The sequence below is a fragment of the Desmodus rotundus genome, chromosome 4 (genome assembly GCF_022682495.2).
Source record: "Desmodus rotundus isolate HL8 chromosome 4, HLdesRot8A.1, whole genome shotgun sequence".
NCBI classification, from domain to species: Eukaryota; Metazoa; Chordata; class Mammalia; order Chiroptera; family Phyllostomidae; genus Desmodus; species Desmodus rotundus.
The window spans coordinates 174,114,953-174,130,203 of record NC_071390.1 but is presented as its reverse complement, the minus strand read 5'-3'; the positions used below and the strand labels follow the sequence as shown (position 1 = coordinate 174,130,203).

The 15,251-nt window shown below is 45.6% G+C and overlaps 1 protein-coding gene and 1 long non-coding RNA gene across 2 annotated transcripts in view; both read left to right on the top strand.

Moving 5' to 3' along the window:
- The window catches only part of C1QTNF7 (C1q and TNF related 7), a 232,775-nt gene that overhangs the window by 57,989 nt on the left and 159,535 nt on the right, over positions 1 to 15,251 (top strand). The gene's annotated exons all lie outside the window — the stretch shown is intronic.
- On the top strand, positions 7,571 to 13,634 carry LOC139440860 (uncharacterized). The gene is made up of 2 exons (XR_011651142.1): positions 7,571 to 7,756; positions 8,716 to 13,634. It is a non-coding gene; the product is annotated as an uncharacterized lncRNA (long non-coding RNA).

Genomic DNA, 15,251 nt, shown 5'->3' with positions numbered 1-15,251 from the left:
TCACATGGGCCACATGCCATCCAGCAGGTGGCTCCACAGGATTTCACTTCACTCTGGTCCCCAGTCTCCGCACTTGTGCCTGCCCATTTCCTGGCCCTGATCCTCCAGCAGCTCTGCCCATTCGTGAGTTCACTAAGTTCCTTCAATCAGCTCTTCTGCTTAATTCATCCAGAATCTATTTTTTGTTACCTGCAACTGAGAACAGTGTTGGATGCATGAGCCTTTAACATGCAAAAGAGGGTCTAGATTTGAACTTGGGGGAGGGGGAGGGTTCTGGGAATGAGTTGGGTCACTCAGCAAAAAGAGATGGAGAAAATTTGGGCTTTTTTTCCTCCTGAAGAGGAGACAAGGAAAGGGAAGAAGCAGGAAGAAAGAATATAGCAAGCACCATGGCAGGGTGACTAACGGGACATTTAAGAAAAGGATTTTTGGTTATTAGCGTTCAGTTGTGAGTGGTTCGCATTGCTGCTCTATAATTCCTATCTCTGTCAGGCCAAACAACCTGGAAAGTCAGGTTTACTCAGGTGGGGTGTGTGTGGGTGGAGTTAGCTGGAAACTGAGGAAGGAGGTGGCTCAATGAGGAACAGAACAAAGGCAGACCGTGCCACACATTGTCATGCCATATGAACCAAATTAACATGGGAGCAGAAGATTTAGAGGTGGTTGGAAAAGCTTCAGAGGGTCCCATCCCACTCTGCCTTTGAATCCTTCAGATGTGGGAAAAGATAAAGAACTCTGTATACAGAATAGGACTTGAGTCTTGATTTGAATCCCCAAAGAGGGCCTGTCTCAGCTGACTTCTGGGTTGAAAACAAGAGCTGAAAATGAAAGAAAGAGAGGGGAGGTGTGTAAAGAAAGGAAGAGGGGAAGAGGGAGGAAGGAAGGGAGACAGAGAGAGAAAGAGAGAGAGGGAAAGAGAGAAAAAGAGAGAAAAAAGAAAGAAGGAAAAGAAGGAAGGAAGGGAAAAAGGAAGGAAGGAAGGAAGGAAGGAAGGAAGGGAGGGAGGGAGGGAGGGGGAAAGGAAGGAGGGAAGGGGAAGGAGGGAGGGAGGGGGGAGGGAGGGAAGGAAGGAAGGGAGGAAGGGAGGGAAAGAAAGAGGGAGAAGGGAGGGAGGGGAGGGAGCAGCCGGTTCCCAGGCACCTTGGCACGAGGTGAAGCGGGAAGGGTGTGCAGAAACACAATGCTGAGCAAACAGAAGTTTGTAACCTCCAGGATGACTCACCTTGAACAAATGGCCCAGAGTCTGCCAACTATCTGGATCTGACACTTCCCAATACATTTTGGAAATAGAGTTTCCAAACAAAACTTCAGAGGGTCTTTGAAGTCCAGTCTTCTCCTAGACTCCCTAGAAAACATCCCTGGAATGCTGGGCCTGGGAAGTATCTTATGTTCCTTTGAGCTCTGATCCCTTACAATCTGTATAAGCCCATGAAGAGTGGGATTTAGGAGGAGATGACCTGCTCCCAAGTTCCATGCAAGGGAACTTGGGACATCCCCTCGACTCTCCTTTCCCAGAAAATAAAATTGAAGTCAAAGTGGAGGAGAGATTTTCAGCATAGTGAAAGAAGGTGCATAATTTATCATTGTACTGACTTGTCTGAAACAGTCCTCGTTTTGTATGTTATGGCCATCTTCCCACTAAGGCCATTCTGTTCACACTTTGGATTTGAAAGACGTCACCACACTGATAGTTCAATTCCAATACTCCAAAGACGATGGCATACACCCGCTGACATAGTTTATGGCAGAGGAATGCCAATTTGGAGTTGTGGCTATATTTCATACTACCACTAGGGGGCAGAAATGTGCAAATAACGCCCCTAACTGCTCGGAGCCTCCCCTGCTTGGCCTGCTTTGGGAGAACGCAGCTCCCATTACCATATGCTACTCAGGTTTAAAATAATAGTAATGTAATCATTTCAGTCCTACTCTGGAAACGGTTAGAGCTAATTTATTTCAGATGAAAATATACGGACTATTCACATATGCATCCAAATCAGTCTTTTCAGGATTCAGGTTCTGCCCACTCGACCGTTTGTTCCTCCAACGATTCCTCAGAAGGGACTGCAAGGCCAGGCCCTGCTCCAGGACAAGCTCAGCTCCTTCCCTGTGGGAACAGAGATCTGACACCCACACCATCTTCTCGTGGGGCTTTCCCAGCCTCCTCCCCAGTCCATCATCTAAAATCACAACCCTCTCTCAGTGCCTCTTAAAAACGTACTTCCTTATTTTAGTTTATTTGTTCTGTTTGTCTACCCACTCCTTAAGAGCCGAAATTGGATGTGTCCTGTTCATTCGGGTATGGAAGAGCGCCTGGCCCTTCACGACGGCTCCAAGGCATTTGTGGAATGAGTAAACGGGACGTTACAGACACACGCACAACGGAGGCAGCCATGGACGTCTCTGTCTGAGCTGGATGTCGTCAAGTTGCTTACTGGAGGTGGGGGGGGGGGTTCCATTTTCCAGTCCCAGACACAGGTGATGAGAGTGGTGCCCCAGAGGAACATTATTTAACGCTAGCATGCAAGGGCACTTGGGACATCCCCTCGACTCTCCTTTCCCAGAAAATAGAACTGAAGTCAAAGCAGAGGAGACATTCGCTCAAGGCTACGTGGGTCTCAGGTGGTTGAGTCCGGTTGGGAGCCAGGACTCCTGACCCCTCCCCCCCCCGCCTGAGGCCTACCTGACTGTTTCATTTTCCTCTCCTATGACCTGCTGAAACAATGAACTCCATACACTGATCACCTGATCTATGTAATAATTTTGTGGCAATTGGTGGACAAGACTTGGGCCTCTGCTTCCAGGATCCCCAAATCAACACTCTCTGCAGCACCTGTGGTCAGTCTGTCTGCGTGAGACCCACTACTCATCTCTAGCACCCACTTTGTGCTCATCCCTTCAGAAACATCCGGTAATTTGTTCCTCACCACAATCTCTGCGTGCGCTCTTATCTCTCCATCTCACTGATAAAAATGTGTAATCACGGCACATACCGCTTGCCTACGTGGCACCTAGCATGGACTCAGGAGTTTTCTAAGGGTGCCACGTGTATTAGCTGATTTAATTCCCTTAGCAGCCATGGAGGTAAGTACTGTTGTTGTCCTTTACTATAGATGTGGGCGCGTAAGTCAGATGCATGTCCAAGGCCACTGCTAGGAAGGGGCAAACCTCGCTGTTTGATCACTGTGCTCCGCATCCTCGCGGAAGGCAGGGGCTCGGCCCTGGGCAGAGCCCTGGCCCATCTGACTCCACTTTCCTGTGTGGTTCTTCCACAATATCAGGCTGCAGGTTTGGACCAGAAAATCCTTTTGTTAGAGAGTCATGGGTCAGAAACACAGCAGAAAAGAGGAGATACTGATATTGCAAACAAGATTTCCTCCTCGGTGTATCCTGTTTAATTTGGATCACCTGCCAGGATCCTTCCAGGGGGCAGCACCTGCAGCACCAAGCTCTCTAAAAGATCACATCAACGGCCCAAGGGATGGGCTAGACTTTCTGGATCCACCCTCCTGGGCAACCAGACGCTGACTCTGCCGTGGGCACAGGCACTTCCCGGAGCTTGGCCATTCCAGTCTAAACTGGACAGTTAAAGGGAGTTATCTCACAGCCCCTTGGAAGTGGTGCTTCTGGAAACAAAGCTGGTTCACTCTGTTATCCTGTCAACTAATCTGGACACTGAGCCCCTTTGAAAGTCATCAGGAAAACAGTCTTAAAAAACAGACAGAAAGTAGATCTTTTGCTGGCTGGAGGTGATCTTGCTGACTGAACTTTTATAACCGGTATAAAACAAGTAAGCAGAATAGACTTGGCTTACTAATCCTATACCCTTAGTTCACCTCTGTATGTCTGGCTGGAGTTGTGAACATACTGGTGAATCTCAGAGCCTCTGTCTGGTGGCATAAAACAATGTGATGGACATATGCTTAAGAATTCAATGCACTCGGTGTATGGATCTAAGCAAGTAACTTTGTCCTTCTAAGCCTCAGTGTCCTCATCTGTTAAATGGGAATAACAATAAAGCCCTTCTCTTGGGGTTGTTGTAAGATCTGGCACCTTGTATATGCTCAATAAATGATTGCATGCTATCAAAGGCAGTAGAGAACCAGGTCTGAGTTCTGGCTGTATCTCCTGCTAGCAGGTGGCATTAGACTCCTCACTTCCCTCTTGCAGGCTGGGTTTTCCCCTCTGTGAAGTGAGGAAATTGAAATGTCATCCACTCTAGGGTCTCTGACCCCTCTGCTGTGGCTCTCCCATCAGATGCTCACACCCTCCTGTACATGCCCACACTGTTTTTCTAGAGGTTTCAGCAAATATAGAGATCACCGGCATCTCTAGTGCCCATTGCTAGTAGGAAGACAGTATGGAGCATCTACTGAGTGCCAGCATCTACTGGTCCAGACACTGTCCCTTTGTTTTCCCACTTAAACTCTCAGTAACCCTCGATATGGGCACTGCTATCACTAGTTTCCAAATGAGGGAACAGGCTTAGAGAGCTTCAGTGACCTTCCATAAGTCACACTAAGAATGGCCAAGTCTATACTTCTACTCAAGGATACGTGTGTCTCAACCACCCTTGTCCCCGGAGGCTCTCATGACTTTGGAGACATGGGAGCTCTCTTTCTAGAAAGGTCAGGAACCTTCGGTCTATGAAAAACTGGCAGCAAATGTTGTTACTAATAACAGTCCTCTTCCAGCTCCACTGTGAATGCTCAAATGAGAAGCAAATAAAAAGGCTATTTCCCAGCCTTTTGTGATGGACTGATTTACAATTTAATGGAGCCGTATTGGTTTCACAGAGTAATAATTTTTTTCGGGAGAAACCCCATGATAAACAATGTCAAAGGGCCTTTGGCATCATCCCCAGATGCGGTGGGTTTGGGCTTTCCCATAGTCCAGTGGGTTACCGCAGCTGTGGTAACGTAGCCAACTCACTGCACACGGCAGAAGAAAAGGCGGGTTATTGATGGAGCACAAAAACACAGAGGACAAAATGAAGTTGTCTCGCCTTGTTTTTTCCCATTAAGTCCTTTATGATAGCTCTCAGAGAAATGACCAAAACCAACGGGGAAACAACTTGATGTTTCTCTGGGGTAGCATGTCCTGAGCAGCAGCTGATGGGATGAATCGAACAAAATTACTGAAAGTGCACCTGGCTGGTAGCTAATCAGTGGAAGCATTTCCTAGCTCAGGGCTTGGACATGACCTCGCTGGCCCATTGCACAGGGCAGAAACCTCTCTGTTCTTTCCTAATGTTAAATCCCTCTCTAAAAACCCTTCTCCAGGGGAAAACTGTAATTTAGATAGGTCTTAAGTTGGAGCCTCTGCCCAAAACAGCCCAGGCTGGGAGAATAGACAATGATATCGCCACAGAGCTCCTGGGGACAGCTTGCTTTTCCCCATTTCTCTCATGCTATTTTTCTATTTGGGTCATTTTAGTTGTCACAGCATGTACCAGATTATTAGACATTAAAGCCAATCTCTTTCCTTCACTGAACGACTCTTTCTCAACCTTACACACACACACCATAGGAAAAATAGATAAGGGAAATGTTTCTGTCTAAATATGTACTTCTTGGTAGAATTTTATTTTAGAATCGATCAAATGTTTCCCATGAGAAGCACCAGCCTAGAGATTCAAGGAGGCTGGTATGAAGCCTCAACGTTTGGGGTAAGTGGATGTATTGCATTAGTCAAGGGAGACCAAGTGCTATGACAAACAGCCCCCAGATCTCAGTGGCTGGACACAATAAATGCTCTCTTGTTAATGTCACATTCCAGTGAAAGTCAGCAGGTAGGGGGCGCTGTATTTCGTTCAAGGACCCAGGCTCTTTCATCTAGTGACCGGGCTATCATTTAGGGACTCAGACTGGTCCATCTACTGGCTCCAATATCCCCAAGGACCTCAGAATCCATCCCTGAATACCCTGCATTCAAACAGCAATAAGAGGAGAGAACATTGAGGTTAGTGTGGGAGATTTTAGGGACCAGGCCTGTCTGTGGCTTGCATCTGAGGTGCCCACATTCCATTGGCTGGAACTCAGTCATATGGCCCCACCTAACTGCAAAGGGGTCTGGGAAAGGCAGTCCAGCCAGTGCCCAGCAGAGAAAGGGAAACAGAAGCTGATGAAAACGTAGCAGTCTCTTTATTAGCATACGTATTGAGCAATTGCTGTGGCAGTGTGTGTCAGCTTCCCAGGGGAAGTTAACTGTGGCTCTTTGTTGTTGAGGAAACTTGGATATTTTAAGCAGTTTAATCACTCAGAAAACCATCGCCCTTTCACGTGGGGTGAAGGGAATGTGAGTGAGGGATGAGGTACACTTCGGAAATGAGATGAGGCTGGAAGGTGGAGGGAGATCCATTTTGCACGGAATTGGAAGATTTTTGTTAAGGTTTGCTTTCTAGGTGGCATCTCCAGGGTCGTGTTCGGGGGTGTTGTTTCCAGAAGTAGGTAGAGTCAGTGTGTGAAGGCAAATGTCACAGGGGCCAGTTCTGGAGAAGCCAAAGCCACCGTGGGCTCCAAGAAGAAAATGTGGGCCCAGGAACAGAAAATTTACTCAAAAAGGGTTAAGAGCCAGGAAAATACAGAGTCAAAATAGGATTGAAGGCAGTGACCAGGAGGAGCCAGAAATTCTGCCACATTTATTTTCTTCATTTTCTGAAAGATCATTGAGCACTTTGATTATTCCTGTTTCCTTCTTGGAGAATTCGACGAAGAAGGAATCTCGGTCCCCTCCTGCAAGAAACCCAGCACTGTCTTTGGGCGGACACTGGGGCGTGGGGCCTGTGGGCCCGTCTGACCCAAAGTCCAGGCCATGGAGAGACTGACAAGACAGCAGCTTTAGCAAAGGTGTCCTTTTCATCCTTCCTAGGACTTCTATAGTCGCCACCCCCCCCCCACCTGCCCCATTGTGGAAACGCTGATCACGGAATTTTGAAGTTGAAAGAGGCCTTATAAATTACCTAAGGGAGCCTTTTTGGTTTTCAGCAGAAAAAGGAAATCTGAGGCACGGCAGATCCGATCGGACTGTGTGTAGCCGAGTCCCAAAGACTCACTTTCACCTCAAGTTCACGCCGCCTGCCCATTCCCTGGATGTGCAACCCAGTGGCATGGAAATAACTGAAACTGTTTCATTTCAACAGTGTCTGTTGAACCCCTACCAGTAAGACCTTTACATCTCTCCAATGCCTTCTCCTTCAAACATGCGCTACGTTTCACTGAAGTTTCCACCAGTGGTCTTGGTGCCCCTTCCCGCAGCTCTGTGGAATGTGTGTGATCTGTCCTCCTTAATTCTTATATATGTGAAATTAAATTTTATCAAACTGCTACTGCATCCATTAGAACCTCAGCGAGGAGCAAGCCCACATCCAGATGGAGCCATTGAAAAACAATTTAAGAAAGGACTCACGATTTTCCAAAGGTTTGGATGGGATTGAAATAAAACAACAGTGCAGTGAATTAACCGGATCTGGCCACAGAGGGGAGCCATTACCACCTCTACCACCCAGAAGGGGCGGGGTGGGGGGAGTGGTTAATCCAGGAGAGGGCCTGAAACGGAATCTGTGGTAGATTCAGCCAACACACTGGACCTACCTGGGAGTGGGCAGAGAAAGGAAAACAGACCTCCCTCTTCAAATGCCTGCACCTCCCATTGGCAGGACCTGACCAGAAGTCAGAGGTCAAGAGAACCTACTGATAGAGTTGATGAAGGTCAGCTTCTCGGCTGCAGGCTCCAGAACAGGATGGAGAAGAGCCCGGTGAGTGTGGGGGGCAAATGGAGGATGCCCAGCCCTCCCACTGTCGTTGGGCACTACACCATCACAGGGCAGTGAGGGAGGGAGAAAAGGAACAAGTACCCGCACTAGTGGGCTTTGCTAAGTGTATGAAGGAAAGAAAAATGAAAACCTGCTCAGGGAAAAACACCTGGCCCCTTGGGTATGAGATGCACGTGGCAAGGTGCCCTGAGTATGCCCACACTCCAGAGACACTTTCCCTACTCCTTCCTATCTGCTTCTGTGACAGAATCGGCCTCACAGACCGCTATTCTTAAATTAGATGAGCTCATTAGGAACCCCTCTCTCAATCAAATGGAATTACACAGATAAAATCTGGGATGATAAACCTTAAAATATTAATTTGGGATTTGGGGAACGGTAAATTCTATGTCTTGTGTTTTCTCTCTATTTATATATTTCCTTCGTTTTTAAGAATTAATATTTATTGACTGTAAAGAAACAAAGTGTTGCATAGTGTGTTACCGGGAGAGAACTAACGCAGAGGCTGGAAAGCAGGGGACCCAGCAGCAGCAGCCCAGCACCATACAGAATATTTTCTCTGTTCCCGGTTGCCATGGCCTGACACAGCACAGGTGTGCCGGCGCCTCAGTGTTAGTGTCGGAAGGAACCTCATCACCACCAGGAGGGGCTGGCCCCGGAGGGCAAGTGCTATTCATTACACACGTCTTTGAATGGGGACAGAAAAAGGAGAGAGCATGGAAGGAGGAAGTAACCTAGGAGCTATGAACTGGAATGAGTTGGCATCACTTCACACACTTATGTCCCTGAATATTTGCGAAGACAGTTTATCTCCTTCAACTCGAAGTGAGATTCCCTTTCTAAGTCCTTTACCGAAGACAAATCTATGACTGAAGCTTCCACGCCAACGTCCGTCTTTAAGATTAGGGTCTAAACTGTTCTTCTGTCTACATTTCTAACAGGTGTCTTGGACAGCTCTCCCATCTGTGAGCCCACATAGAACTGGTTTCTAATTGCAAGAACATGGTTAGTTGTGGAGAGGATGTGACCCTCCGGAGACTCTTGGGGATGAAGAAGAAAAATGAAAGGAAAAGTCCTCTTGTGAGCAGATGTGTTAGGCATACGAGTTTGTCTACAGAACCATTTCTTGAAAAATTCCTCACCCAATTCTTATCCCTAGCTCCAGAGAGGAGCAGCTGGCCAGCTTGGCCAGTCGGAGATCTTCCCCTTTCTGACCACAGTGACTGGCTGAGGAATGGACACCTGAAGTGGGCCGGGCCAATCGGTTACTCCCCAGGTCTTTTTCTGAAGTCCCTGGGAACGAGATGCCCTCTTTCCTCTGGGATCATGGTCCTGGATGGTGTTACAATCCCAGAGCTGCCCTGAGCTGTCTTGTCTTCCTCAGGAAGCAACACCAAGGAAAAGAGAAACGGGCCTCAGAGCACTGTTTGAGCATTTGGTTCAGCTTCTGGTGGCCAAACTCAACCCTTGAACTTCTCAGTTACTGGACACAACTGATTTTCTCTTTTGATGAAAATCATTTTAAATTCACTTTGAAAGGTGGAAGGAAGGGCTTCCCGAAGACATGACTTGGGAGCATCCCTGGGAATCGATCAGAGCAGCTGTCCACTTAATATTTCTTACCCAGGAATCCCAAGTAAGAACCCTTTGTTTTAAAGCGTATGGCACTCACAGCACTTTAAAATCCAATTTGCAATGGAGTCGGATGAATCAGATTTGATTTCATCTCAGTTTCCCCAGATCCTAGCACAGTGCCTCACACATATAGGCACTTCGGAAATGTTTCTGTAATTAGTATGTGAACAAATGAATGCATGGAGTTAGGCCATGGAGATTTGTTTTCAGAATGGCTCTTTGAGATAGATACCACGGTCCCCTTTTTATTGATCGCAGCTTGGTGTTCTCAGAGCTTGCATTAACTGGTCATGGCCGAGAGATGGCTCAGTGGGAGCAGTAAGATTCAAACGCAGGTCATTTGAGTCAAAAGTAAAGACCTTTGCACCTCACTCCTCTACACAAACTGAGTGTTCCAGGATCTCCTTTAACACCCCCCCCCATTCTATCTCTGCAGCATCTAACTATGGGAAGTGTAGGGCTCTAACATTTCCAATTTTTCATAGTTTCTCTCCATGGGCCATTGGCAACAGCTACTCTCTATCCCAGTTGTTAGCGTGCTTAAAAAGTAGTCTGTGCTCTGCCTGTTTCTACATTCCTCAGACGGCCTTCTCATGCTCTCGGGCTGCATGCTTTCATGGTGCAGATGGATCACAGGCCTGGGCTGAGGGAATAGCCTTATCGGTTCTCTTGTCATGAAGTTTTTCCATAGTTGAGAATGCGCACCATGTCCAGAACAGAATTATCACATTATGGGCTGCTGATGCGGATGATGCAAGACTCTGCTCACTAAATAGGGTGTTTTGTTTGTTTATTTGTTTTTGCAGTGGCTCTTGCGGGAAACAGATCTTTCTGGTACTTGAATGTTTGGATTGTGTCTTTGATGTAAAATTTACATGAAGAAAAACCTTGGCCAATTGAGTTAGCTCGGAACATTGGAAATAATAACAATAATAGCTACTCTCCCTGGGGGCTAGATGCCGTGCTGGTACTCTGTGAAAATTATTGCATTTCATCCTCCAACAGCCCTAACAATAGCTACAGAACTATTCTGGCTTTACAAATAAGGAAACTGAGTCTCAGGTGGTAACTCGGCAAAGAACATACACGTGGTGTGCAAATCACAGTGGAGCACAATTAAAAACAAGTGCAAGTAGTAAGGGCAGGATTCTGAAGTATTAGCACTGGTTATATTTTATGTACCATGAGGAACAGGAATGTTGCCGGTAGTATATTCTCACAATTTTCTTAGACAAATTAGATTCCAGCTCTCAATGGCAACAGGGTATTGGTCCATAGGTCACATAATCAGATTACAGGATGGCTTTAGAAAGCTAACCTTAGAATCTTTAGAATCCCCAGGCCTCCTCCATTCAGAAATCTTTTTCCATATTAGAACCATCCCACTTGCCAACATGCTAAGTAATCATACTCTCATAGGCCTCAAGCCCCACATTTGTCTCAGTTCTTCTACTAAATCCACAACATTCTATGACATCTTTGCCAGTGTTCATGAAAAAGGCCTCCTCGTGGAACTTAATAACTAAACCCCTCTCTTAGGATACACTGATGGCAGAATCGCTCGCCTGCAGCTCCTCACCCACGCTCTCTTCCAAAGCCCTCAAGCCAGTCACCACCGCTGCTTCCTAGCGTCACTCTGAGAAGGATTGCTTGGTGTGTTAACATCAATTTACTGTGGCATGATTCTTCATTGAGACTTCTAAAAATGCACTTATGTATATTTTCTTTTTTTTAATCTCATGCACAGAATAAAGTGAAACACTTTGATAGGGATTCCTTCAATCCAAGGTACAAGAAAGACTCCTATGGGAGACAACTCCCATTGAAGATGGAATCATAGTTTTAAAATTTACAAAGCCCCCAAAGATTGCAACTGTTAAAGAGGCAGTAGACTGAGTAAACATGATAATTCATGTCTAAACTACTAGTGACAATAGACTACTAGTGATAAGGGTAAAGGTCAAATAAGTAAAGTGGGACTTTTTAAATAAAATAGCAGGTAGATTTTAAAATGAACCAAAAACCCTCCTAGAACTGAAGAAATACAGTAGGTGAAACAAAAACTCACTAAGTAATAGACTAGACACAGTGGAAGAAAGAATGAAAAACTGCAGAATAGATCTGAGGAAATCAATCAGAAGTAGCACAGACATATAAGGAGATGGAAAATATGAAAGTGAATTTATGAGATATGAAGGAGAGAAGGACAGGAGTGAGGAGGGAGGGAACAAGGAGAGCAATTTTGAAAGAAGTATTTGAATTTTTTCAAAATTAAAAAAAATTGAGTTCTCAAATTCAAACAAAAAAGCATACCCAAAAGAGTATACTTCTGAGCAGAATAAGTGTAAATACACTCAACTAATCACATGATATGGAAATTTTAGAAGTTTCCATCAAGGAAACTGGAAAACATTAGCCTCATGAAAGAGAACGGTCTAGAGACCTTTAAAGAAGCACAGTTGTGAGAGTCAAACCCCCTTAGACACCATAGGTAACAGAAAGTATTCAAATGACTCTTACAGAGTGCTGAAGGGGAAGAAAAACTCCCCCCAACCTAGCTTTTATTCAGGAGTAAAAGCAATATTAATATATTCTGAAACCAAAATACTCACTGAAAAACTTATGAAAGAATGGAATTCAGTGTATCAGTTAGGAAGGCTTTTAACCAAAACTTTTGAAAACTAACTATAAATTAAACATGTAGTTAACCATCCTTCTCTAACAAGAAATCTAGAGGCAAATTGCTGATGATTCACTTACTATTCGTTTATTTATTTATAGAATAAAAATTGATTGGGCGCCCATGCATGTCTCCTGTGTGCCTACCACGTGGAACTTGCATTCTATCCCGACCACCCTGTTTATAAGGAAGCCAAACACTACTTTTGCACTCCCCACAGCCCTGAAATGGTTTTGGTTTTTATTTTTTCTTGGGGGATATTTATTTCTTCCCATATAATTATGTTTTTCATTATGTCTATTGCTTAATATCTTTGTCTGCTAAATTCCAGGCTTGAGGACAGAAATCTGGGTCTACTTTGTTTGCTAGTAAATCCCAACTCGCTAGCGCAGTGACTCACCTTAGCCAGTGCCACACGCGTGTGCTCACATGCATGTGTTTAAAGAGCTGTCAGGCAGACACGAAATAAACCAAGTAAAATTTGATGTGATATCCGAAGTAGTCTCTCTGAGATGCTCTTAGTCTTTCCCTTATGCCCATCACCTCATGCTGACAAGATAATGGCTTCAGGCTGAGACATCAGGTCTCTCTTTATGACAGGAAAAAAAGAAGAAGAAGGGTAGACTCTGGTTATATTTTATGTACCATGAGGAACAGGAAAATTTCAACTTATTTATAACTGCCCAAAACTGGATCAAATTATTATTCTAGCTGCAAGAATGGTTGGAAAATCAACGATTTCCCTTTATGGCCTCTGTCATGGAGGTAGCCATAGAAATGGGTCCAGTTTGGAACTTGGGTGAGTCAAGTGAAGTCAGCCACACTCAACAAGAAAAGATTGGAACTCAAGAGGAAGGAAAGGAATGTAAGAAAGCATAAAAAAAGAACTACAGCTTTAAAAGGAAATAAAAGCAAAATTTTTCTGGTTTTACAGTATGTCAAAGGTCATTGTTTATCGCTGTACTTCACGGTCTGAAGAAAGATTCTGAGGAAAGGAAAGGGTACCGAGGAGGAAAAAGACAGAGGAGCAGAATGCCATCGATGATGCCATGGCCTGTCTCACGCAACACTGGGAAAGTGGTTTTTCTCAAACCTTTCCCCCAACCTTGAATTCACTCCCGATAGGACCAAGGCTCTTGATTACCAATAGGCAGAGGAATCCTTCCTCCCACTTCAGATAAGTTCCCTTGGTGTCAGCAGCAAGATAAGAAGGAACAAGCCGCTGAGATGGAAGACAGGGTACCATCTGGCAACACGTTGGAGTTGACGCCCTTCGCCTCTGGCCTGTGGGCTGGCCTTGTTCAGGAGTGAAGAAGCCACAAATGTGACTGGGTTTTAGTTTTAATGACTCTTTGAAAACATATTGAGAAGTTTATACTCCCTACTGGTCACTCCTCTGTGTGGAGAACCAAGGACAGGACTATATAAATGTCACCATTTATCAACACGCCCTAAAAATGTTACTTTCTTAATGACGCTTATTAAAAGTCTGATTTTTAATAGAAAGGAGGTTGAAATGTCTCCTGCCAGGAAAAAAAAAAAACATGTTAGAGTGATTTTAGAAAGACTTGAACCAGACCCTGCTCGATCAAACTCGTTCTCTGTCTCTGCCTCAAAGTGTCTCCTGACTCAGTGCCGGGGCTCCGGTGACCTGACTCTGGCCACACCAGGGAAGAATGGAAAGGGGGTGGGAGGGAGAAAAGAAGGCTGGCATCCGACTTAGGACAGATCTATTTGAAGGCAATTCACATCGAGACTTAGATAAAAATGTACTGACAAGAGAAAGAAACCCATGTCGAAGCCAGACTGGGAGAAGGTGGAGCCAGGGATCTGCTCAGGCTGCCTGCAGGGGGCCAGCCACCCAGCCAGAGCGACGCCAACCCCGGCAGGGGCAGCTTCTCTAACCATTCCTTTGGGAAACTGGGTCTAGGTCATTTCCCGATCACCCCCTTTTTCTCATTCAACAGGAAGAGGCCCTGTGGCCTCAGACACTGGATCCTCTTTATCCGAGTGAGAGAACATCGTCCTACCATGGGGACCCCAGCATCACTGCCACCCACCCAGAATCCATTCTTTCTTAAACGGCATTCCTCTGCCTGCTCCACGCACTTCCTATACAGGCAGAGTCTGCTGCTGTCTCCCATTAAATCTAAAGAACAGTCACTCCCTTTCCACGTACGCCCCCTCCAAAGCAGGGGAAGGATGAGATATTAGAAGAGAATGCAGTGGTGAGAGGGGCAAGGCTTGGGAACTATCTGCTTTGAAACCTAGTTTCTGAGTTTCTTCATTCTCAAGGATAATTCCCATCCATCCTACAGTATTATTATGAGAACTAAAGATAATATATGGAATGTTCTCAGCACTGTGACCTTTGCGGACCAGGTATTTAATAAATGACTCATGTATTTTTACATCTATTTTACTGGACCCTGCTCTTTCCTGTTACCTCACCAGCTTCACACACACACACTCAGAATTTCCTGGTCCCACTGGGTGGACAAATTAAGGAAGTATATTCACTATGTTGATCCTGAGTTGCTTCCAGGTTTTACGCCGCAGAAGATGAAGTGTGGATGGAAATATAGTTCTAAACCATACTAAAGACTGCCCAACCCTGTGTAATATACTCATTTGTTTATTCATAGAAGAAGGAGTAGTGGACTAAGGGTCTGGGCTTATGGGCTCATTTCTGCCAACTCGATGTATTCTCTTCTTATTGAGAACATACAGTGCCCAGGGCATCGACCAAGGACTTTACGTATCACACCTCATTGAAAGGTCCCAACGGGGTGCCGTGGTCTGAACACACAAGGCCCTTCTCCAGCCCTTTTGTCCCCTCCCCAAAGTCGAGAGAAAGACTTCCTCAGTGGGTGGCTTCCAGAGAAAGGATTTGGCAACAGCTCTGGGCCCCTCCCTCAGTGGGAGACACTGATCTTCAGCTGCATGAACTTGCAGGGGAGCAGTTCCCCTTTCCTGAGAGACAGGGAAACCTACTGGCCAAGGAAATGGAATTCGGTGAGGGCGTTTGAAGAAGCCCACGTGGATATACAGTCACACATTTCTTTAATTCAGCCTTGAGGGTAATAAAAATGAGGTTTTGCATTCCATCTGTGTAATCCTTGCAGCTTTACAAGGGGTTGCAAACACATTGGAGATGACAGC